Source organism: Rhinolophus sinicus, chromosome 4, assembly GCF_057876585.1.
Source record: "Rhinolophus sinicus isolate RSI-liver-muscle chromosome 4, RSI-T2T, whole genome shotgun sequence".
Lineage (NCBI taxonomy): Eukaryota > Metazoa > Chordata > Mammalia > Chiroptera > Rhinolophidae > Rhinolophus > Rhinolophus sinicus.
Window position 1 is genome coordinate 99,771,966 of NC_142504.1, and position 24,664 is coordinate 99,796,629.

At 41.4% G+C, this 24,664-nt stretch overlaps 1 protein-coding gene and 1 long non-coding RNA gene across 7 annotated transcripts in view; both read left to right on the top strand.

Annotated features, from left to right (window-relative positions):
* Positions 1 to 506: 506 nt before the first annotated feature.
* Positions 507 to 9,568, top strand: LOC148758427 (uncharacterized). The gene is made up of 3 exons (XR_016021174.1): positions 507 to 622; positions 8,693 to 8,760; positions 9,146 to 9,568. It is a non-coding gene; the product is annotated as an uncharacterized LOC148758427 (long non-coding RNA).
* A 5,940-nt stretch (positions 9,569 to 15,508) lies between these two features.
* The window catches only part of SMAD4 (SMAD family member 4), a 50,127-nt gene continuing 40,971 nt past the window's right edge, over positions 15,509 to 24,664 (top strand). Inside the window, exon 1 of one of the 6 annotated variants that reach the window (XM_074339965.2) lies at positions 15,509 to 15,878. The gene's annotated coding sequence lies outside the window, so the exon portion shown is untranslated. Of the gene's footprint in view, positions 15,879 to 15,965; positions 16,283 to 24,664 lie in introns of those variants that run through there. The other 5 variants (XM_088797998.1, XR_012498748.2, XM_074339963.2 and 2 more) reach the window with 5 other exon arrangements.

Genomic DNA, 24,664 nt, shown 5'->3' on the forward strand with positions numbered 1-24,664 from the left:
TTAGAAATATAATTCAGGTCATGTTTCTACTCTGCTCAAAACTCTCCAATAATACCATGTTTCCCTGAAAATAAGACTTAGCTGGACCATCAGCTCTAATGCGTCTTTTGGAGCAAAAATTAATGTAAGACCCGGTCTTATTTTAATATAATATAAAACCAGGTATAATATAATACAGTATAATATAATATAATATAACATAATATAATATATAATACCAGGTTTTATATAATACAATATAAGACCAGGTATAATATAATATAATATAATATAATATAATATAATATAATATAATATAATATAATATAATATAATATCGGGTCTTATATTAATTTTTGCTCCAAAAGACGCATTAGAGCTGAGTGTCCGGCTAGGTCTTATGTTCGGGGAAACAGGGTACCACATCTCACTCAAGAGTAAAGGTCAATATTCTGACCACGGTCTACAAGGTCCTATGTGATTAGCCCTACCCACTGTCACCCCCAATCTCTCTCCGGTCTAGGGTGAGATCGAGAGTTTGCCGAACCTGAAGCTTAAATCATGAGCAAAAGGGAAGAGGAAGAGGAACATGCTGAGGGGTCTTTGCTAAGGAAAATAATTCAAATCACAAACAGAAAATCAGGTAATAGAATTGAAAGTTAATTTAGAATGGGAAATTAAATCACAACAATATAATTCAGGTCCCTTTCTTCTGATACCTGTTTAGGCAATTTACCAGACACGTTTGTATGGAAATGATTCCAGATTGCAGCCTGGCTCTGCCACCCCACCTGGGACTCTCCGCAAGCCCCGAAATTCCCCTCAAGAGCAGCAGTCTAGGCGAGTGACATTGGCTTCGCAGTAAATCCCCCTCTGCCCTGACCTCACCTCCTATCACCTCCCCACTCTTTTCACCTCCTTGCTGTTCCCCACACCAAGTCTGTACCCACCATAGGGCTTTTCCACTTAGTGTTTCATGAGCTTGAAGTATTCCATCCTTAGCTATTCACACAGCCCGCCCTCTCATTTCCTTTAGGTCTCTGCTTAAATGTCATTTCATCGGAGCAGCCTGACTATCCTATAAACCCCCAGACCCCTCTCCCACACTTCCCATTCTCTTTACCCTGCTTTAATCGTCTCTGCGACCCTTACCACCAGCTGACATAGTATGCGTACACATGTTCAGTTGTTCATTACCTGTCTCCCTCCTTTATTTAGAACGGAAAATTCAGGAGGACAGGGACGTTGTTTTGTTTCTGACACGTACACCCAGTACCTAGAACAGTGCCTGGCCCTTGATAGACACTGAAAAAAGTGTTGAATGAATGAATACAAACTGAATGACAGGGAAGCCCTACCATTTTTTAACATGGAATCGATTCTTTAAGGAAATAACCACTCCACGCGCTCAGCCCCTCTCCTCATTCCTCACTCCATACACCTACTAGGAGGTGTGTGGCAGCCATTGTTTTGACTGCCCGGCATGTCTCCACATCATCCTCTCCTCAGTCCCGCTCGGCTTCTGCTGGGAACCCATTTCCTGGCCCCCAGGGATAAGAAGCACACATTCCAGGCTTGGGTAATGGGAGTGCTCCCGAGTGATTGGTCAGAGATGAGATCATGGCCTAAACTTGGCCAAGCGGAGATCTCCTCAAGATCATTCTCACTGGAGATGGGGCAGAGGAAGAATCCCCTAGACTGCTGTGTTGCATCGTTCAGCTAGCAGTTGGTGCGTCAAGGGCTTTGGGGGATGTGTTTTCCCTAGACAGAGGCAGAAATGGAGTGAAAGAAAGGCACCCCAGTGGCGTGGAGCCCTGGGTCCAGTCTCTGGAGTTCCTCTGCTTCCTCCAGTTTTTGCTCTTCCTCTTTCTTCAGCCCAGGAGCTCTCCCAGCATCCTTCCAACACATTTATTTCTGCTTTAACAGAGGCCAGCTGGGCTCCTGTCACTCAAGTTTAAACCTCCTCACAGGCGCTGGGTGGGTCAGCGAGGATGCGATGATGACGTGGACTGTATCCTTGACCTCAAGGAACTTACAGCCTCCAGGCAGAGACAGGGAGGGAAAATGATTTGCAGTATGAACTTACATAATGGACGTGGGACTCAGCAGAATCAAAGCTCTGACACGTCTCTCGTGGCATTGGTCAACTTCTTTCATTCTTATGGCGATTTTCTGTTCAAAGCAACCTAAGTATCAAAAATAATATTGCCCATGATCAAATCAATAAATACCAACTGCGCACCTACTATGTGCGAGGCTCAGCATACCTGCTGTGATACAGACCTACAGAACATTCTATGAGGGGTAGGTGTACTTCTAAAAAATAACAAAGAATACATGGTGAATATAAAATGAAGTCATAGGGACAATCTATTCCTATCTATGTCTTTCGATAAGAGCATGGTGGCTGAGAGTGTAGGCTTTGGAACCCCTGCTTTGTCACTCCCGTGTGACCTTGGGCAAAGTCACTTAACCTCTGTGAGATTTCAGTGTCCTCTGTAAACTGGATAATGTAACAGTATTTATTTCACAGGGTTGTTGGGAAGATTAAATGAGTTGATATGAGTAAAACACTTAGACTAGCACATAGTGAGTCCTTAATGTTAGCAAGCAATATTATGTCTAAATCATATAGATTATAAACTCTTCAAAAGCAGGAGGCCTTGCCTTTTTTGTAGCTCAGCTAACATGTAGAGACCACTCTAGATTTTTCTACTTGCTTGGCTCAGCAGTATTAATTTATTAGCAGATGCAGGCATTGTCTTGCTTGCTGGTTCCTCCATCTGCTCTAAATTTAGTACTAAATAAAGACAGCTGTGGGGGTGGAGTAGGTTTTAGAGATATCTGGTCCAAATTCATTGGGTTTTTGTTTTGTTCGAAAGCTGTAATTCAGAGAGAGTTTAGAAGCATGTGGTGAAGACCATTTTTAGGCACGTTTTGCAGAAATTTGTAGCATCTATTTACATTGTATGTGCATCCATACTTTAAGTCTTCAACCGTTTGCATATAGTAATATCCTAACTGATGTTCCAAATTTGATGCTACTCTATATGTGAACCGGCATATTTCCTAACTCATTATAATATATGCATATGAAATAAGTTGGTTTATAAAAAAGTAATTCACTTTTTCGATCTTGGTAAGTAGAGTGGTCCCAATCCCACAGTCCCAGGTTTAAGGGAAGGTCAAATGTCACCTCCTCAGACAGCTGTCCTTATCACCCTATCTAAAATAGTACTCCATCCCTCTCTCCAAACCTAATCACTCTCTATGGTCTTTTCTTAAATAGCAGTTATTACTATTTAATTATATTATTCTGTTGGCTCCATGTTTGTTGTCTGTATCACCCACTAGAATGGACGCTCTTTATGGATAAGGAATTTGATACATACACCATTATTCCCCCGTCTAGAGCAGTGCCTGGCAAACAGTACACAAATTTTTGTTGGATTATGAAATTTTCATTTAACCCTCAGGGAAAAAATTTTAAACAAATGTGATGATACCTACCTTTCCAGAGGAAGTAACTGAAGCTGAGAAAGATTCAGTAACTTGTCCAGGAACACACATGGTGGCACCAGGGTTTGAACACTTGTCCCTTTGATGCCCAAGCCTATCACAATCTCCACCTCACTGCTACTATCTCCTAATGAAGTAGGTCTAAGCACACAGAACAGCAGGAATTCAAGGATGAGATCCGCTGGGATGGAGTCACTGGGCTGCATGGATGGGATGCGAGGGAGGGGGCGAGGGCAAACCTCAGGCCTGGGCCTGATTGTCCACAGTGGCCTTTTCCTTGGCTGAAGAATCAATTCTGATTTGCTCCTGGGGGAGCAGTGATGATGGAGGGCGGGCTACAGGGGAGGACAGGGTAAGCCCACATTCCTGGGCCTTTGGGTCAAACCTTCCAATAAAGAATGCTTTCCAAGGAGCCTTTGTGGACTGTGGTTAAGACCTGTGTCAGGAGCTAACCCGGGTAGCCTCAGGCAAGCTCGGAAGAACTCCCAGTTGTCTGTGTGCTGGGGAGGGCAGACAGGTGTCCAGGCTGGAGAGGGGCTTTTGAGTCAGGGCATCTTTCTTAGAGAGGATCAGTGTTATTTTTTAAAGCAGGTAGGAGCTGAACCGAAAACAAGCCTCCCTAAAATGGAGAAAGGAGGGAAACAGCTACACCACCACTGGCCTCAGGGGCCTGTGGCCCTGTGGATGTTGAGTTCTTATTTCCTTGCTGATGAAATGTGCGTGCTTAGATGCCCAGGTACCCAAGTTTTGGAGGAGGCTTGCTTGGCCCCAGCACGTTTTAGGAGCAAATCCTGCAGGGCTTCTCCAACGGGTCAGTGGGTCACCATGTAGGGCAGGCTCTGCAAGCTGTAAAGCCCTTCACAGGCGGGAGGGAGCACCGAGGGCAGGAAGTTTGGGGAGAGTTAAAAGGCAGCAGCTGGGTGCAGCTGGTCAGAAGTGCCAGGGAAGTGAAAGTCAGCCAGGGAAAGGGGAAGAAGCAAAAGCCAAGAGGCAGCAACCAGCACTGAGCGAAAGGGAAAGAAAAATCTCAGAACTGCAAGTGTTCTGGGGCCCGCAGAGAGGTGAGGGCTCTGCAGGCCACCTTGGAGGAGGGAGACTGAAAAGGCTGGATCTTGGAACCAGCCAGCCTTATCCTTCACTTACCTGGTTTCTGAGTTTTTTACATAAATATGAGGTATGTGCTGCTCAAATGCTCACAGCATCCTTCTGCAAATACCTCATTTCCACCTCTAAAAGGGAGCACTTGATTATCCCTAAACTTTTCAAAAAACTAGTGACTGAAAGTTTTGTTCATGGTAAAGTGAATTATTTTCCTCAAGGTCTCCCAAGAAAATACTTTTAAAATAAGGAAAGATTTTGGTGATGTTAAGGTAAGATATTCCCCCCTCTCCCCCGCAGAGTTGAAAGCTAAAAAGCCTTCACACCAATATCCATTACAAGATTCTTTGTCACTAAAATGATGTCACAGCACTAATGCCAACTATTATTTAAAAATGTTTTGTGTTGTTTGCTTTTGATGAAATTGTCATTTCTAGCACTCCCTGCCTGCAATGTTCTGTCTTTTGCCTGTGACACTGAGACTGTCAGATGCTGAGCTCCCTTGTTGGACTGAAAACTGTCTAGATTTAAGGTTGATTTGGAATCTCCGGGAGGAAGGGAAAAACTGGGTAAATGATAACTGTTTCAGTTAATATCCTTTACCATTCAATTCCTCTCTCTAAAGTATGGCACGCCGTAGGATCACTGCATGTTTACTAAATAAAAGGATGCTTGAAAAAGGAAAGATGAACATCTCATTGCAAAGCCCTTGAAGTATGTAGAATCACAATTGTGGACTGTCTCCTAAAACACGTACTGTTCCTTTCCATTATTCTCCTCCCCCCAAATTTTGAAGTTTAAGCTCTAGAGGTCTGGGCCCTAGAGTCTAGGGCTTTGTCTCTGGAACTGCTGCCTGGGGACCAGCAGTATCAGCCTCATCTGGGAGCTTGTGAGAAATGTAGACTCTCCAGCCCAACTTGGATCCCCTGAATCAGAACCTGCATTTTTAACAAGATCCAGGGCCAGATGGGTATGTGTGTGGGGGGGTGGGGGGCAGGGAACAAGCACAGCCTATGAGTGAGTGGCCCCCAGGGGTTCCTTAAATTTTGCACCCTCAGAGCTTTGCCTGCCTCACCCTACTCCTGGCTCTGCATACACGTATTGCAGTTAATCAAACTCAGGAAATCGACCATTGATTCAATACAATTATCTAATCTATTATCCATATTTCAATGTTGTTGATTGTCCCAATAATGTCCTTTATAGCAAGTCTTTTTCATACCCAATTCCAGATCATGCATAGCATTTAATTGTCCTATCTATTGGATTTCTTTCAATATGGAACAATTCTTCAGTCCGTCTTTGTCTTGCAGAACACTGATATTTTTGAAAAATGTAGACCAGTTATTTTACAGAAAATCCCTCAATATGGGGACAAGTTATTCTTAATCTCTTGATGGTTCAGTGTCACCACCTACAGATTGAGAATTAATTCCTGCTTCATGTTGAATCAAATAAATTAAGACATGTAATCGACTTGGCATACAGCAAGTATAGGGGGACTGAAAAGTCGCTAACACTGACTGGCCTTTGGTCAGTACCACGCCACGTGCTTTATATGCATCGTTTCATTGAATCCTCCCTACAGCTCTGTGACACAGGCACTGTTTTCACCCCCATTTCTCAGATGAAGAAACAGATACTTAGAATAGTTTGTCCAAGGTCCCATAGCCACTAAGGAGTGAAATGGGGACCTGAGCCAAGTCAGTCTGCCTCCAAGGACTATTTGCTTAGTAACCATGCTAGTGATACTTACCTAAAATGTACATTTTTAAGATAAATTTTACATAACATAAAATTCACCATTTTAACTATTTTCTCTTTCCCCCAACTTTATTGAGAAATGATTGACATATGACATTGTGTAAGTTTAAGGTGTACAATGTGATGATTCGACGTATGTATATAATGCAAACTGACTACCATTGTAAGGTTACTTAACACATATATCACCTCACATAATTACTATTTCTCTTATGGTGAGAACACTTAAGATCTATTCTCTTAGCAACTTTCAAATATATGATACAGCATTGTTAATTACAGTTACCATTCTATATACTAGATCCCCAGAACTCATTCATCTTATAACTGGAAATTTGTACCCTTTGACCAACATCTCCCCATTTATCCCACCTCCCAGCCCCTGGCAACCATCACTTTGTTTAAAGTATACAGTTCAATGTCTTTTAGTATATTCTCAATGCTGTACAACCATCAGCACCATCTAGTTCCAGAACACTTCCATCATCCCCAAAAGAAGCCCCATATCTCCCAATTCCTCTTTCTCCTATCCCCTGACAACCACTAATCTACTTTCTGTTTCTATGGATTTTCATATACAAACAATGGAATACTACTGAATAATAACATAAAGGAACTAACTACTGATACACACAATAACATTTTGGATTTCAAAAGCATCATGCTGAGTGAATGGATCCAGATACAAAAAAACTGCACACTGTAAGATTCCACTGTGGTTTTCCAGGAAACTCTAGAAAAATCAAAACCTGAGTAACAGGAAGTATGTCAGTGGCTGCCTAGGGCCAGGAGTATGGGGGTGGGGACGGACTACAAAGGTCCACGAGGGAACCTTTCGGAGTGACAGAAATGTCCTACAACTTGATTGTGTGCTAGTTGCACAATGTATACTCATCATACTTACCAAACTCATCTAACTCTCTACTGAAAGAAGTTTATAAATGTAAATTATACCTCAATAAAACTTAAAAACAACAACCCCAAACAACAACAACAAAAACAAACGTATCTGTTCCCCAATGAAGTTCAAATCGTCATACTTGGGCCCCAAATCTACCTCCCCAGTCTCATCTCCGTCCCCTCTCCTCCATGCATTCATTCCACAGACATTCTCAGCCACTTGCTGTGTGTAGACCCAGCGTTAGGCACTCAGAGAAAGTGAGGAAAGAATATCTGTCTTCAGGGAACTCACAGCCTAGTCTGGGAGCAGAAAAGACACCCACACCTGACAAACATCAGGGATCCTAGAGGGTCACTGAGTCTTAAAGGAGAGGAATAAAAAGATACATGCCAGTCACTTTGAATTTTAAGTTTGAGTCATTTCAGTTTAATTTTTTGAGTAGGTAATACATTTACATAATTCACAAATAAAATTATACAGTGAAAAATTCCTCCCACCCATCCCCCATCTGCCCAGTTCCCACTCTACCCCATGCAACAATAGTTGTTTAAAATACGTATTATCTTTCCTTCTTTTTAATATAGGACAAATACGTATTCTCTTCCCTCCTTTATAAGTGTGTCATAATAGACACGTTCTGGACCTTGCTTTGTCATTTGGCAGTAACCTTTGAGATTTTTCCATGTAGGTACAACGAAAAATTTCACTCTATTTTACAGTTACCTATTGTTCTGTTTATGGATGTGTCATAATTCACTTATCCAATCTCCTTTTGGTAAACATTTACTTCCAACAGTCTGTGATGGTAAACAATGCTGTAATGTGTAACCTCTTACAAATGATGTTTATGTTTTGTTTTGTAGGTGGCAAGTATATCTGTAGCTACGTACAGATTTTTTTTTTTTTTACCATGCCACAAATACACCAACCACTTTCATCTCTCTCGGCTGTTTTCTCTGCCTAGAAAGCTCCCCACTGAGTCCTCATCTATTGGCAAACTCCTACTTTACCTCCTTCAGCGTACCTGCTACTTTCTTGTGAAGCCATCTGAATCCTCCCCAGCAAGATTAGGTTGCTGCTTCTCTTTTCTCTCCAAATATTCCATTACCACATTATCACACTGGTCCAGTCACACTTCACTCTTTCCCCACTGGCCTGGGAGCTACCGAAGGGCATGTGCTGGGTAGATTTCTCCCCGGATCCCTTAGGACCTGCTATCTGTATTGAGTAAAAGGTTCATTGCATGGATGGTTAGGGCTGGCAATGGGGTGTTGTACTGCTCCTGCCCCTCACTTTCAGCTGCCTCCCAGCCTCTGTGAATACTTAGAGGACTGCTGCCAGACAAAGGTGGGCTGTAATTTCCCTTCCCGGCCCACCTAATTCCTTCCTGCCTGCCTCCACCCATTTCTCCCCTTGGGATTCTCTCCACAGCTGTCCTTGTGGACCTTGTTGGATCTGGCATGGATTGCAGCTACTATAACTTTTTAGAAAATAAACAAGTAAGTAAGTAAATAAATAAATAAATATATAAATAAATGAAATAAAGCATGGGCTCCACCCATCTTCTCTCTTCTTCCTTAAGTCTTGGCCTCCTCTGAAGCTGAAAGAACAAATCACTTGATAGTCAAATGTACATTGGTCACCCTCAGACATCACTTCCCACATTTTAAGCCAAAGGAGATGACAGACTTTATTATAGTACTTATAGGAATGTGGGAAACACTATAATATTCAGGCTAATTAATGCTGATTGATTTCCAAGGGCAACTTGAATCATTTTTAAAAACATTGGGTTAACTCTAAAATGTCGTGATGCTAAGGTGTGCCTGGAGCTGTCCGTTGCTAGGTCCTTTCCATGTTAATGTGTTATTCCGTTCTTCCTAGATGGGCCATGCTGGAGGTGAGAGCCTCTGTCTCCACCTCTGGATCAAGCTGCCATTCAAATGAGGTGGAGTCATCAAAGAAAAGAAAAGGGAAAGAAAACTTGCAAGCCTTTGCCACCCCAGATCAGAGATGTTTCTCCTGGAGAAGTCTCAGGAAAGGTGGTAGTTCCCTCAGAGTGCTCTGGAACTTGCTTGCTTACCTCCTCAAAGAAATTTGTGAAACTATGTTTCTTCTTGTTATTTTAAAGGTCAGATCTAAAATGATTTATTTTGTTTAAATAATGGCAAAGCTTGTCATTTCTGACATAAGTATTGGCATTTTAAAATAAGATTGTTACATCATTCTTTAAGCGTATCCAAGGGAATCTAAAGATCATAATGCATCCATCATCTATTTAAAAAATACATGAACAAGCTTTTTTTTTTTTTTTAAAGAAGTTTTACATCACTCTTTTTCTCCTTATCTTGCCCCTGAACATTTTAATATAAGATTTTACGCTGGGAAGTTTTATCGATTGACCTATCATATTTCCCTCCAAAAATTTTAAAAAGAATCTTTTGACTGAGTTTCTAAGTTTAAAAACCTCATCTTGATTTTTTTGTTGATACAATTTTGAATACCTAATTGATCTGAACAACATAGAATATTACAAATTTTGATAAACTATTAAAATGTAAGCCTAGAATATTTTTGCTGGAATGAAATAGGATTCAGAGTCACCTCTATTCCTAGTTTTCATTTAATGGACAGAAGCATGAAACACCTTATTCGTTCATTCAACAAGTATTTATTGAGCATCACCTGTGTCAATAGGTATCTAGGCACTTGGAATACATTAGTAAACACCGATAAGTCCCTGCCTTCGTGGAGCTTACATTCTGGGGGGGGGGGGGGATAGACAATAAGCTATAACTCGTAAGTAAATAATCGAGTATGTTAGAAGAGCTATGAGGAAAGAGAGCCGGGTAAGGGGGATCTGAGGTGCAGAGGGGAGGTTCAGAATGGGTTGTGATTTTAACAAAGTCATTAAGAAGGCGACATTTGATTAAAGTAAGGTGAGGGAGCTAGTAATGCAGACATCTAGGGGAAATGTGTTCCAGGCAGAAGGACAGCCAATTGCAAAAGCCCTAACTTGGGAACACGGCTGGTATCTTCTAGGGTTAACAAAGTAGGGCAGTCAGTCAGGCTGCAGCAGAGTCATCCAAGAGGAGAATAACGGGAGATGAGATTAGAGAGCTAATGTTGGGGGTAGGGCGGTGGTACCCCCACCTGTGTCAAGGTCTTGTAGAATCCTGTAGGCTGTTGTTAAGGACACAGACTTTTACTCTGAGTGACATGAGAAGCCACTGGGATTTAAGCAGAGGCGTGATATGATCCGACAGGTTTTAGGAGGGTCACTCTGGTTATTATGTTAAGAATAGACTCCAAAGGGCAAGATGGAGAGCTGGGAGAGCTTTTAGAAGACGAATCCAAGCATGAGATGATGGTGGCTCAAACCAGGGGTACAGTGGACGTGGTGAAGGGTTCTCTGACTCTGGACTAGAAGTGAGATGTAAAAGAAAGAGGGAAGTCCAGCATGACTCGAGGATTTTTGGTCTGAGTAATATGAAGGGCGGACTTGTCATCAACTGAGATAGGGCAGTTGGTGGGTTGAAGCTTGAGGAAGGTTGCCGTTCAGTGTGTGGCATGCTGAGTATGAGATGTGCAGTGGACTGCTGGGTATCAGGATCTGGAGTTCAGGTGGCGATCTGAGCTGAAGATATAAATTAGGGAGCTGTCATTATAATGATGATATCATACATCTTAGATGGTATTGAAAGTCAGGAGACTTGATGAGATCACCAATGACAAGAGAAAAAAATCCAAGGAATGGGCCCTGGGCCATTAGAAGGTTAAGAGGTCTGGGAGAAGAGATGGAATCAACAACGAAGAAAGAGGGACCAATGAGGAAGGAGAAAAACCAAGAGGGCGCAGTTAAAATGAAAAAAGGTGAATCAAGTGATTAGCTGTGGCAGCTATTGCAGACAGGTCAATTAAGATGAGCTGAGATTAGGTCATTGGATTGAGGCAATGCGAAGTTCATTGTTGACCTTGACAAGAGGAGTTTTGATAGAGCGTTAAGGATGAAGGCAAGAATGGGTTAAAGAGAAGGTGGGAGACCCTCTCAGTTGGAAATCTAAAATATGCTACATACTTAACCTTTGTATTATGATTTGATTACATACGAATGTAGTCTTATACACATTGTGTTTGTCATGTTTTTAACTTTATATAAATTGTATCTTATGGCATCTATTCTGCTGCTACAGAATGGGCAAAGAAGTAGAGACAGAAATTATAGAAAACGCTTTTAGAAGTTTTGTTGCAAAGGAAGTGGAGACATGGGGCAGTGGGTGACAGTGGAAGTGGGTCAAAGAGAAGATTTTTGTAGGATTGGAGAAATAACAGCTGCTTGTAAGCTTAAAGGAGTGACCCAGTGTTGTCACACCGCTGCCTTCCCGTTTGTCCCCTCGTACCTACCCCTAAAAAGAAAGAAGAGTCTGTGAGACTATTCCTTTCAGGGACATTGCTTCACCTTTATGCTATTTCCTTGTTTGGCCCCAAAGGATGGCTGGCTAGCCAATGATGGGTAAGATTCCTCAAGAAAGGAACGACCTAAGACAGGCACAGTCGTGTGGGGACCACCAGGAGAAGTCACAGGGATGACAGAGGTGGGCATAGACCCCCACCTTCCCCCGTCTAAGGAGAGCTTCTGCCTCTGTGGCTGTATTCCTTCCCACAACCTGCTTGGGAAGTGATTGTAGATGTGATAACATCAGTTCTCCATCTCAGTAAGTTTTCAACATAAAGGTTTTGTCCTCTGGGGAGGTACAAACAGTAATTATTTACACATCATGGGACTTTCGACAGGCAAGGGTGATTGGTTTGAACCAGTTTTCTGGTATGATGTATGAGACTCACAGACCGTAGTAAAAACAATGCTACTTCCTTGTATGTGCATCAATAAAAGCCACAAGGTGGCCTGATTCGGGGCTCTCAGTCCTTTGAGGCTGTGAGACCCTTGGCCCTGTTTCAAAACTTTCTTGATTTCTGTTTCTTTCTTAACCCTTCCCTGCCCCTTCTCATTCTCTCACTGCCCGTGTTGCGCTGGACGCGACAAGCCAGTAGAGAGGGAAACATTGGTAATATAGAAGAGGGGGGATAACTGCTGGCGTGACAGTGATGATCTTGATTAGACAGGGCAAGGCTGGGAGCTTGGACTTAGAAGAGGGACTGGTTTTAGCTAGGAACATGGAAAATGCACCGTGTACCGCAGGGGAAGATGAAGAAGAGGTTCCAGATGCTGATATGTGGCCAAGGGTAGGTGAGATAGTGGGAGTCTGCGGAAGTTTTCATCTCATTGCTTCAATTTTATCAATGAAATAAGCAAGGTTATTAACTGAGAATGAGGATGGGGGAAGAGGTGTAGATTAGAGGACAGAAAAGGTATGAAATCCAGAAGAATGGAGAAGGGAAGTAGGATACATGGGCAGCACGAAGGGCCCACTTGAGGTTCCCGGTGATGAAATTAAAGTGAAACTAGTCAGTGTGATTGTGTTTTTCTCTATCCATGTTCAGATACATGGTGGTGGCGTGGAGTAAGTAGGCGGAGAACTGGCTTGAATCAGGTCTGTGGTTTTGCTGAGCAAGCACGACAAAAGGGGAGTAGAGTAAGGGGATTCAGAGTGTGTGCAAGGGAGTGATTATGACTGGCCAGGGTAAGGATGAGAGAAAGTGGATACGCGGGTTGAAGAATTGTTGGAGTTAGAGTACGATAGGGAAATATGGAAACATGAGGTGGTGTTCAGAGCATGACATGTTTGAAATTGTGATGATGAAGAAATTGCAGAGTTTGATAAGGTTTCTGTGATTATGCCCATGGGAGCAAGTGGCTGAGTTAGGGCAGGACAAGGTCCTTGAAGGAAAAATCAAGGAACTGAGAGATCAGGGTAATGGGGGAGATCATCTAACTATATATTAATATCATATTAAGACAGAAGTGGTATTGAAGTGACTGACAGGAGCCAATGGTTAAAAAATGAAGGAGAGGGGGTGGCCGGTTAGCTCAGTTGATTAGAGTGCGGAGCTCTTAATAACAAGGTTGCCGGTTCGATCCCCACAGAGGCCACTGTGAGCTGCACCCTCCACAACTAGATTGAAACAATGACTTGACTTGGAGCTGATGGGTCCTGGAAAAACACACTTAAATAAATAAAAGTTTTAAAAAAATGAAAGAGAATGAGAATAAGATGACAGGTACTGGATAACAAGATTTAAAGCTGCAGGTTAATAGGGAGGAGAGAGGGAGATGGTCTGGCAGCGATGTTGAGGAGCAAGGAGAACACCTACCTCACCTCCAGACACAGTCTAAGGGGCTCATGGTTGAAAATACAATTGAGGGGGAAAGGGAAGCAGTGTGCCAGGGGAAAATCAGGTTTCCCTTAGCAAGAAGATGAAGGGAACCTGAAGAAAAATTCTGAGATTGAGCTTAGAGGGATTGTAATTTTGCACAAATAATTAGAAGGTGCAGTGGATAGACTCGTTCTAATGTGTTCCTGTATGATCCCCCCTCCTGGTATTCATGCCCTTGTGTAGTCTCCTTCCCTATGATTTGCTTCTGGCCAAGAGTATTGCAAAAGTGACAGGATGTATGTGATTATGTTACATAAGGATGTAACCAGTGTCTTAGACTCTCCCCCTTGCTGGCTTTGAAGAAGCCAGCTGCCATATTGTAACCTTCCCTATGGAGAGGGTCACATGTCAAAGAACTGAGGGAGCCGACAGCCAGCTAGGGACTAAAGCCTTCAGTCCTGCATCCTGCAGGGAACTAAGGGCTGCCAACAACCACAGGAGCTTGGAAGTGGATCCTTTCCCTGTCAAGCCTCACTTTGTGATCTTGCAGAGAACCCAGCTAAGCTATGCCTGGACTCCTGACCCACAGAAACTGTGAGCTAATACATTTGTGTTGTTTTAAGCTGCTGTGGCAATACTGTTATACAGCAATAGATAGCAAATACAGATGGGAATGGAAGTTTAGTTATAGCAATGTTACTCAACTCTTTTAACTCCAAGTGAGGTATCCTGCCCAAGAATCACATGTTGCTCTATCATCAAGTCACCTACTGTTGTTAGATCTTCCGAAAGACAGTTTTGAAAGGGGATGCTGTGTCTTCAGGTGCTTTCTGAAGCAGAGCAATTTCAGAAAACAGTAACTATAGCAGTGGAAGATCTGGAAATGAATTCCCTTAAAATTAGTCTTGGAAAGTCTTAATCAACCCCATGGATAAGGGGACATTAGTGAAGATGACCGTTTTAGAGGCTTTCTGGTAGAAGAGGGAAGAGCTCAGGCAAGGACTGTATGGGGCTAGGGGGTCGGGCACTGTGTTAAAGGTAGAGGGGAGACTAGGGAGTTTCCGGGGCATATAGCTTAAGAATCAGTTTAGAACTTTCTAATAATTCGCCTTAGTGGGATCCCCCAGCAGAAGTATTTCCTGGTTGGTGAAAATGTACATAATTAGTATCTTCTGAAACTTTTTAAATATAAAAGAAATACATGCTTCTTATAAAATTTTGAAGTAAAAGAAGTATGAAGTCAAAAGCAGAATGTATGCCCTGCCCAACAGGTAACCTAGTTAACAAGTGTGTTGTGGGTCCTCAAAGGTCCCTTCCAACTTTGACGTTCCACCTAAATCTCTTCCAACAAGAACCATTAACCTTTAGTAACACTGGTCAGGCTCTCAAACGTGTGATTCCTTGACTACCCCGTGCATCTCTTTAACCCAAGGGGGAGTCTCGCAAGTTTAAATACCTTTGAATCTAGTGATCCAGGGCTAGTGAAAGGGAAGGAAGGTGCAGACATCGACAGTTTCTTCTCAAAGTAAACCGCTAGCTGTTGAAGTCTAATTTTTGTGCCCACGGAGGTCCTCAAAAACAAGGCCCGGCTGGTCGCTAGTTATAAGCACTTACTGGACGCCCACTAGATGCCGAGTTCTCTCGCGCTGCTTGGGTACTTTTTTGCAAAGGGACGCCAATTTCTCTTGTGACCATTCCCTCCAAGCAGCCTTTCCCCCCACCATTACCGGGCAGCGCTTCCCTGCAGGGCCACAGCGCTGGATCCCAGACCTGGACTCCGGGCATCCCCTCGACTGGTGCGCCTCTGTGGGCGCCTGCGCAGAGAGACCCTCCCTTCACTCCGGGCGGGAGGCGGGGACAGCCTGGAGAAAGGAAAGCTGCGGGGGGGAGAGGGCCAGCCCTGAAATTACCCGGATGTGGTCTCCGCGCGCGCATGCTCAGTGTCCTCTCGACAAGTTGGCAGCAAAACCTCGGTCCTGGTCGTCGTCGCCGCTGCGGTAACGGAGCGGCTCGGGTGGCGGAGCTAGCGTTCGCGTCCGCCCGCTCTCGGGAGCCCCTTTCCTCTCTCCCTTCGGCTCCGTGGCCGCCTGGAGTAGGGGAGCGGGTGAGGGGAGCCGGGCGCCCCGCGAGAGAGGCCCCCCGCCGCGGGGCGGCCCGGGAGCTCGAGGCGGCCCGGCCCGCGCGGGCAGCTGCGCGGCCCCGAGGAGGGGCGGCCTGGCCTGGACGCTTCGAGGCGGGGGCCGAGGAGCGCTCCGGGCCGCCGGGGGAGCGACGGGCCCGGCGCCCCCGCGGACTAGCCCCGGCGGGAGAGCGAACTCGCCTCGCCATCGCCCGAGACCAGGTAACGCGCCCTGTCCCCTCCCCTTCCCCCGGCCGGGCCCGCGCACCCCGCCCGCGGCTTCCCCGCCCCGGGGCGGGCTCCCGGCGACGGCGGCAGGGAGCGCGCGGGAGGCCGGCGATCCGCCGGGAGAGCGAGCGGGGTCGCCTGATGGGCCTGGCCGGGCCAGCGGCCCTCAGGCAGGACGGGCCGGCCGCGGTGCCTCGCGTCCCTGGCGTTCCCGGGTCGGTCCTCCGGCCCCGAACTCCCTTCTCAGCTTGTCGCAGAATCAAGTGAAACTCGGACTGGGACTCCTGCTGCGGCTGCCGCTCCTCTTTGTTGTTCTGGAGTAGTTTCTCTGTCGTCCTCCCGGGCCGAGCGCGTTGGGTCGCCTGGAGCGTGTCTCCTTAGGTGTCTAAATGCAAATTGTAAATGGCTTGTCTTAATGTCTTTTCTCAAGCAAATTTTTGTTTTCTCTTTGTCCCTTATTTTCTCTCCATAGTTTAGGTTTCTGGCTTTGATTTGTTTACTTCTTAAGTATTGTAGGTGATGGCGGTATGCGGGAAACAATCTTAGCACCTAACTGATCCCTCCCCTAATAAAGAAATAAGACATAGTTTATCTTTTTCTCAGGATTACAAGTGCTGGGTGTGAAATTGGTGTAGGGTGGAGGGCGGTGGCTCCATCACTTACCCAAACTAGATTTTCAAAGAAATGGGTGTGTGTATTTAGCTAACTTGAAAGGTTTCTTTGCGGGTATAGAGACGTTTTAAAAAGCCCTGTTGAAGATTAATAACTATTTCTCTCTGAAAACCCTAGTGATTTTTAAAAATGAATATATTTATTTCTTATTATTTCGAATTTAGTTTCTAAACGCCTTTAGTTTTTCCACCATAGTTTAAGGTGAAACTGCCGGTTATTTAGGAAAAATAAATGTAAGATAGTGTGGAGTCATTTTGATTACTCTGAACTGGCTTTCTAAAGGCATGCAGTCTTGGCTAATTTTTGTTAACAACCTTTGACTTCTGACAGAATTTAGCATCCTTTTAGTCTTAGTAGCAGTTTGATTATTCCGGGTGTTTAAAAAAAGTAGGTTCAGAACTTTTGCTGGAAGAAACCATTTAGTCTTAATAGAAAATTCAGAAATACATACTTTCATAAAGTAATTTGATTTGAAACATTGCATTTGAATTTTTATTGTGGATTTCATAAATTGCCCTTGCCATGTTGTATCGAGACTATATTTCAGTTGAAATGTAGCATACCAAGTTGTAAGTGTGTTAACTTCTTTTTCTGTGAGGGGTTAACTTTTGGAAAGTTAGTACATGACATTTCAAGTTGTAAATGGTAGATATAATAACATTTTGAAATGATTTCTTATTAATGTTTTTTCCGTAACGTCATGATTTTTGTTTTCTTATATGGCTTTATTACAGAACAAATGTAATATATACAAGCCACACATTTAAGATTTGATGAATTATGTAGGTTTAAGTTGTTGAACTTAAAACTAAAAGATTTCTAGACAAAATTGATGCATCTTTTTGTGAGTATTAATAGAAGAGTCACAAAACGATATATCAATTTAATTGAAATGTTTGTTTGTTTGTTTTGCAGGTTTGGGGGAAGGTTTCTTTAAAGAGGTGTTGCATCTTAATTGTTTTATTTTTCAAGTGGGAGTGCCTAAGTAGAAAGTTCTTTTGTTCCACTGAGTGCCTTTATTTTAAATCTTGAGCTTAAAAAACAACTTCAATTTGGTTTCAGATTTAATGAAAATCTGTGCTGAGAAAGTCACTTTGAAATTTTTAAGTTTTATATGGATCATTGACCTGTTCTGATGGCGTTGCTACTTGAAGCAATTCTGCTTATATGAGGAAGCAGCAAATCTTATTTCTACAAACCTGTGCTTCACTGTCTTAAGTTACATTTTAGTTATTTCTCCATTTATGTGTGAATTCTTTTTTCTGCATTCCCCTTCAGATTCTCCCACCCCCCCGGAAAAAAAAAATTAAAGAGCAGTATAAAACTAATTTATGCTGCCCAGTCACACGCCAGCTTGGAAGTTGTTTTTTTCCTGAGTGAGCTGGTGTTATAGTAACATCATTAGACACTATTGTAATTGAGCTGTGAGTTCTTGAGCCTTCTACTAGGGCAGTTAACCCTATAGGACCTGCCTCGTTTATTATATTAAAAATGTATATTTAGTCTTGCCTAAAATTTTGCCTCTTTTGGTGAGAACATTTCATATGTTATTTGTCTTATGTTTAAACTTTACTTATTTCAGTTCTATTGTGTTCCTCTATAGCTCATGCCTAATTTTTTCTGTTTTCATTCAGTGATTTTAGAGTGAATGGTTTTTAAAAACATCTTATGTTAGCCATTTCAGTGCTCATTGTACATGTTTGGGTTTCTTTTTTTTTTTTTCCTTAGGCAGACTTTTGTTTTGTTTTGTTTTGTTTTGCTTAAGTGATGATTAAAGGTGACTCTGAGGTAATGTTTAATCATGTGTAAAACTAACTGGTTTCAATGATTTCATTTTCTACACTAAGTGAAAAAGTTAAAGCTGTTAGATCAGCATACATAGAATTTAATACAAGTTTGTGAAATTATAAAATTTTGGGTGTTTTGCTTGACAGTTGATGAAGATTTGATTGGTTTAAAAAGAAATTCAAACCCTTGACGAATATGTCTAGATATTTATTTGAGTGACTTTCAGTATGATACTGTTTGCATCATAATATGCCAAAACATATGCTTGATAATGAGTCAGATTTAGAATTTTTGGATTCTTTTCTCATTCTGAAATGTGTAATTTTGGTGGTGGGAAATGTGGCTGGATTTCACTTTCTCAGGAACAAGGTATTTTAGGTTGTGTCACCTTGACACTATTATGTGGTGTGATTGGCATCCAAGAAAATTTATTTTAACCATGAGAGTGGATAAAAATGAGGGCAGTGCTTACCTATGTAAAACTAGGATAATAAGTGGTCAGAATCTTATCATTTAAGTTTTGATTATTTGCTACTGCAAATTATATCAGGTAAGATAGAAAGCTGCCAGAGACTGATTATAAAGAGTGTCTATTGTTGCATCTTAAATTCAAGTTGGTGATAATTATAAATACCTTTAAGGTCAAGAGCTATACTTTATTATTCATATTTTAAATAAATTATTTGCAGTTTGGAAAACTTGTAACTGTGGGCTTCATCTTTTTATTGTCTTTTTTTGCTCAAGATTTAGGGCATAAACTTTGGCATTCTCAACTTTGGCTGCACTTTGAAATCCCTTGGAGAGCTTTACAGAAGACCGATGGCTGGATCCCACCCCTAGAAATTGTGATTCAGTTGGCTTCTGTTTGTAGTCAGATAGGAATTCTGAAGTGGTTGAGCTATTAGGGGGCTCTCTTTTTTTTTTTTTTAACTTTCACTTGTGTCAGCTTTCCCTTCTTTAATGCGGTGATATACATATGTACAGTGTAATCATCTCACATCTAACTTAATGGGTCCCTTGGAGGTATTGCCACATTTGTTTTGCTCCCAAGTCTGTTCCTTCATCTGTCCTTCTCCCCTTTTTTTCTCCTCTTTCTTCATTTTTCAATTTATTGGAATTGTCTGGTAGCAAGTTTTAAGACACTATTTCCTGTGATGATAGATCATCACTATTGGTATATCATCACTGTTCTAACTAGGAAGTTGATTTTTTAAAGTACTCTAAAGTGCTTACTTGGGCTCCTTTTAGAGACTAATGACTTTGTTTCGGTACCAAAATTAGCATCCAAACTCCCAAAGGAACCTGATCTTCATAGAGGGTTAATCTGCTTGGAAACAGTAAAATTTTCTAGGCACCAATTAACTGATCACTTCATTGGTTCCTGAGATGCAAGTTGCATTGATTTAGCTTTTGCTGTCAGGGTTTAACTTAGACACTGCGAGAAAGTTGCTCAGCAAGCCCAACTAGTTGGTAGTTCTTTAGAGATCAATTATGCGGGCATGTTCAGTTCTCCATCTCCATCACCCGAAGCGCTGGTCTAAGAGTAGTTGTATCTCCGTCTCTGGAAGAGCTTTTTTAAAAAACAAAATACTCTTTTCCTCCTTCCCACACTCCACCTCAACACGCACGCAGTCAGAATGGGAATGGAGTGGAGGGAGCATGAGAATCTGCGTTATAAAAAAAGTACCTCTTGATTTTAAAAGCTTTGGATATTTGAGTATGGTTATCCTGTTGCTTTATTTGTTTTAATACAGTACAAACTTTATTTTACAATTATGGGTGTACTGTAGTAATTTATTTAAAATTAATCAAACTCCAATTTATATTCCAATTTATATGTTTAGAATGCAGATCTTATTCATGATTTGAAAAAAAGGACTGCTAATATTTGTCTCTTTAGTAAGATGTGATTTCTGTATCTTAATGTGGGTGAATGTATATGCAATTCAGGTCTTTCAAGTCAAATGTATTTCTAAATGTAAAACTGAATTAAAGTTGTTAGTGGTATTCACTAGTGAATTCTAGAGCATTTGGTATCAGTAGATGGCCAGTCATTATGATTGAATCATCTGGGGAAAGGATGACCGGAAATAGTGCTAATGGGGTAGGATAAACCAGGAACCATTGTACATAAACACCCTACGTGCATCTGTGTCATAGGTATCTCTTAATAAAATTAATTGAAGGAAGAAATTTATGTGTATAGATGTGCAGGTGGCTAATAGTAAAGTGACATAATTTCCATGTAATTAGGCTTTTAATCAGTTGCATATATTCATGATATTGTAATTTGTTTCACTATCTTTCTGGTAATTTAGAAAGTGAAGTATGTAGACTAGCATGTAAAACTGACAGCACGTCAGACTCCTAGAGTGCTTTTTAAATGCAGGGCCTCTTGATACATATTTAACAGGGCTGGGCTAACCTGAAGAGGGTTCTGATACCGCCCCTTTTGAAAGAATAAGCTAGATGTCTTGATAGTCTCCTTCATTTAAAAGATTTTATGAAATGTATTTTTCAGTTATCAGTTATTAAAATTCACCTTAGTTTCCAGTTTTCTAAAACAGTGTTTCCCAAAGTGTATGTCACAGACTCCTGGGCTATCCCATGACCCTTTTCTTCTAGGGGATTTATGAAGTCAGTTATTCTCATAATAAAACTGAACGTTATTTGCCCTTTTACCGTGTGACATTTGCACTGATGGTGAAGAAGCAGTGGTGGGTAAACCCTGGTACCATAGCATGAATCAAGGCAGTGGCACCAAACTCGATGAATCTTCATTGTTCTTCACAGCCAAACACACATGTTAAGTGTTAGGGGGAAAAAAAAAAGCCAGTTTCACTTAATATCCTTGGTGTGACTCTGGGTGGTGAACACACAATGGGATTTATAGATGATGTAATACAGAATTGTACACCTGAAACCTATGTAATTTTACTAACAATTGTCACCCCAATAAACTTTAATTAAAAAATAAAAAGAATATCCTTGGTGAAGCAGTAAAAAGTTTTTATTTTTAAAATCTCTACCCTGGAGTACATATCTTTTTAATGGTGTGGTTAAATGGCAGTGTGCATAAAGCACTTCTGCATATCACAGTGCAAGATGTATCTCTAGGAAAAGCACTTGTGTGATGGGGCTGCAAGCTAAATAAGCTACTTTTTAAAAAATGGAATACCACTTGTGTTTTTACTTAAAAGAATGACTGATGGATAAACCATAGTTACTCAGACGTGGGTGTTTAACAGGCATTTCTTTGAAAATGAGTGAATTGAGCCTGCCACTCAAGGAAAATAACTATTTGTTGCCAGTGATAAAATCTGATCTTTCAAGTGAAAATTAGATTTTTGAAAACTTGTATCTGCCACCATGGGCTTGCCAGCTCCTCAATACTTAAGACTTTTCTGATGAGATTGGTGGTGATATTAAGGAATATGATTTTGTGTGTGTGTGTGTGTGTGTGTGTGTGTGGTATAAGGAAATGTGTTAACATTTGGAAGATCTCTAAAACTCATTAAACCAGTATGTTTTCAGATGACCAATGCATGATGTCACAAAACCATGCATGGGTAGGAGACCCATTCAAAGTACAATATAGACCAAAGGATTTTTATGTAACTGAGTCAAGAAGTTTATTGATATGGATTCAGATTTCACATTGCAACTAACTTTTAAGAAGCCATTTGTTGTATTTTGGTGTTGAATGAAGGAGGAATATCTATTATTATCTTAAAAGGCTGTTAAAATGCTCTTCTCTTTTCCAATTACTTATCTGTGTTAGGCACATTTTCTTTACATACTTGAACCAAAACAGCATATCACTACAGATTGAATGCAGAAGCAGATGAGAATTCAGCTGTCTTCTCTTAAGCTAGACATTAAAGAAATTTGCAAAAATGAAAAACAGAGTCTCTCTGAATACTGACTTTTGTGTGTGTTTTGGAAAATTGTTACTTTTCATAAAACATATTAACGCATAATAGGATTATTTTAATTTAATAAATGCTTACAGTTTTTAGTTTTAATTTGTATTATAATATGGTAGCTGTCAATAGATATGACTCACATAAACAAAGGCTATTTGGAATTCTCAATAATTAAGAATGTAAATAAGGGGACCTGAGACCAGAGAGTTTGACAACTGCTATTTTTAAAGTAACTAGTTATCTATATTATTGACTAGATTCCATTGTTTATGTGGTTTGTATTATATTACTGTTATTTCTGAGAGTGTTATTAATTCCATTTTTGTTAAGTAATTACCTACTGGGAAACATGTAGCAGTTAAACTCAAGTAAAAAGGGAAATTCATTGGCTTGGTCTGGAAATAGAGCTGGCCTCAGAGTGTTGGATCAGGGTCACAACCAGCCAATATCATCAGCACTCGATCTCTTGGTTTTGTTTTCCTTTCTTTTAGAGTTTCAGGTAGGCTCAAGTCCAGCAGAAAGAGTTCTTTTCCCCTCTGCAGTTCCAGCGGAAGTCCTGGAGCTGTCATTGGCTTGACTTGGGTCCTCTCTCATCTTTGAAACAACTAGTGTCGCTAGGCCGTGGCTCTAGTTAGTCGGGCTAGGGATTGTCCCACCTGCCCAGATGGGGAGATTCTCCTTGGAAAATCAGAGTACTGTTATAGAAGGGGAAGTATATGCTTGCAGACAAAAGCAGCTGTCAACTAGAGGACTTTGTTGATTCTTCTTTTAACAAGCTCTAATTTATCCAGAAAAATGTTAATTTTTAAATAAGATTCTTTAAGTTGAAGCTGGTGTGCCAATATGACATTTAAATCTAAGATCTATGGGTAAAGAAGGACACCTCTAAATTTGTTCCTTGTAGTTCATCTTAAAAGTTATCACAAAAGTATTATGATTCTTGTATTCGCATCTCAGGTTTTTCTAATCATTGATACCTGTGTGTACAATCCTTTGTACTTTTAGCGGTTGTCCTCCAACTGCCCTCAGTGTGACGAACCTCAGCTCCCAGATGTTCCTCTGTTTTGATTCGAGGCTACAACTTGTGCTGCAGGCCATTGAACTAAACCTACACACACTTTTTTTTCCTTGCTCGTCCTGCAGGCCATTGAACTAAACCTACACACGCTCTTTTTTTCCTGCTTGTAAGCTTATGATTAGAATGTCTTCCTAGTGATGTTTCACCAGGCCAGGCTTTTCTTTTTTTTTCTTGTTAATCTTAAGCACTTTTCTCAAATATTCCTGTATTATTACCTTATTGATAATTGCTTAAAATACCTATAACTTCTAGAAAATATATGTCTCATATAGAATACAGCCAATAATTCAAAAGTAAACAGACATCTGAGAAATAAAAACATGTCAACATCCATTAACTAAAATTTATGATTTACGTGGAAGCCCTTCAGGCCAGTACTCAGCCTTTTTATTTTTAGAGAGTAACTTACTTAGCTTGGTTATCTGGCTTTGTAGTCCATGAAGTTGCTATTAAACCTATGGTCAACATCAAGTGACAATTTAGGATTAATAACAAGGCTAGAGACAAAACACACAGTCGTTGGATAGATACAAGAATAACCTCTTCCTTTTGCTGATTTTCTACCTCCCATTGTCCTTTCACCAGGGGATGGTCTGAATTACACGAACTTTATCTAATATCTTTATGTTAGAGACTTTGAGATCGGCTTAACTCCTCTACTTAGCTCTTCAAAACTCAGCATACTTCACCTCTTCAATCTTAGTCTTTCTTCATCCTTCAGTTTACCTAGCTAGGAAGTGGGTCACCTTTTGACTTTTCCTTCTTTTTACCCCTTATACCTAGTTGATTAAAAAATCTAATCTGTTCTACCTAGAAATATTTTATTGGTTCCCCCTTTGATTTCGTTGCCCATGCCTCTAATCTAAGCCCTATTACTCTTCAGATCACTGTCGTTTAACTAGTTTTCTGTTTCCCTTTCCAACGCTGTTCTGTATCCTCTCACTATGGTTTTCTTTCTAATACAAATTTAATGTTATTTGTCTTCTTTCCTATTATGAACCTACCTACTCTAGACATTACACCTGTATTCTTATCCCTCTGCTTTTTCCTATGATTTTCCTTTAGCCTGGTAGTTCTTAGTACTATTCCACCAATAATCTAATGGCTCTCTCCTGGCACATAGTAATATTGCACTTCTCTGTCTCCTCTCCCACCTTGAAATTAGGCATGATCTAGTGTTTCTCAGCCTTGGCACTATTGACATTTTGGCCTGGATAAATTTTTGTTGTGGGGGGCTGTCTACTGCATTGCAGGGTGTTTGTGAATAGCCCTTGCCTTTACCCCTAGATACCCAGTAGCAAGCACTCTGCCTCCCA